This window comes from Pundamilia nyererei, unplaced genomic scaffold (assembly GCF_000239375.1).
Source record: "Pundamilia nyererei isolate P.nyererei 1_Seehausen unplaced genomic scaffold, PunNye1.0 scaffold00572, whole genome shotgun sequence".
Taxonomy (NCBI): domain Eukaryota; kingdom Metazoa; phylum Chordata; class Actinopteri; order Cichliformes; family Cichlidae; genus Pundamilia; species Pundamilia nyererei.
Genome location: NW_005187973.1, coordinates 72,809 through 73,865, shown reverse-complemented (window position 1 = coordinate 73,865; position 1,057 = coordinate 72,809). Strand labels below are relative to the sequence as shown.

Here is a 1,057-nt window from a genome sequence, read left to right as displayed (position 1 = left end):
AGGCTGCACTGTCGAGCGCAGATCCACTGAGCGCTCAACACAGACAGCATAGTCAGAAGGAAAGTTGATAAAATAAATTAAAAATGTTGTATTGTTCGATACATATGCGTACCGAACCGAAAGCACTGTATCGAACGGTTCAATATCGATACGAGTATCGTTGCACCCCTGATATTTATATATTTGTGTTCTGTATATTGTATATCGGCATTGTACCAGTCTGTCCCAAACTTTACCTGCTTGATGGGAGTCTGAGTATGGCGACATCATCCAGTCTACATGAAATTTTCATTTATAGTTTCATGCATGATATATATCAGCATTACATACGGGTAAGTATCTCTATCGCCCTCTAGTGGGCATAGATGGCAATCCTTACATAAACAACCCAACAGCCAATTATCATCTCAAGCTAAAGAAAACCGCATAAGCACACGATGCTGTTCACCTGCAGCACGCTCAACCGCAGTGCGCCTAGACGTGCAGCGGTGTGCGAGGGCTCTGTCATCACTGGTTGCAGGTTTAAATTTATATAAAATTTTTTCCTTTTATTTTTCTTTAAGCCGTCCTAATGTTCTCCATGTTTGTGTCTGTGCATGATTTGTCTGTCTGTGTCTGTTAGGACAGAAGTGAAGTAAGGGTGGGGGAGCATGACAGCCATCTCCGATCACACGGAAGTCAAAATGGGAAACAGACAGGCAAAAAGGTGATCACCGTCTTTTGAGTTTCTTTGCATGCAGAACTGTTGTCATGTAGATTTCAGTCTGACTCTGAATTTTTGCAGGTGGGGGCATTTTTAACATGCTGGCGAGAAATATGGAGAGAAATGTGCCTCAAAAGGGTTACAGACGTGTACAGTGATTGGTGTGTACTCACAAGCATGTGCTTGCACCCACACATAAATACATAGCAATTTGAGCACATGTAAAACTGCTTCAGAATCAGAATCAGAAAGGGTTTATTGCCAAATGTTGAGCAGGTTTACAACATTAGGAAATTGCTGCGGTGCTTCAGTGCAAACATACTGTCATAAATTACGCTTAAATAGACATGAAAA

At 41.6% G+C, this 1,057-nt stretch overlaps 1 protein-coding gene across 1 annotated transcript in view; it reads left to right on the top strand.

Annotated features, from left to right (window-relative positions):
• Positions 1-631: 631 nt before the first annotated feature.
• Positions 632-1,057, top strand: part of LOC102204497 (ADAMTS-like protein 2) — a 25,550-nt gene continuing 25,124 nt past the window's right edge. The window contains exon 1 of the mRNA XM_013907874.1: positions 632-706. The gene's annotated coding sequence lies outside the window, so the exon portion shown is untranslated. The remainder of the gene's footprint in view (positions 707-1,057) is intronic.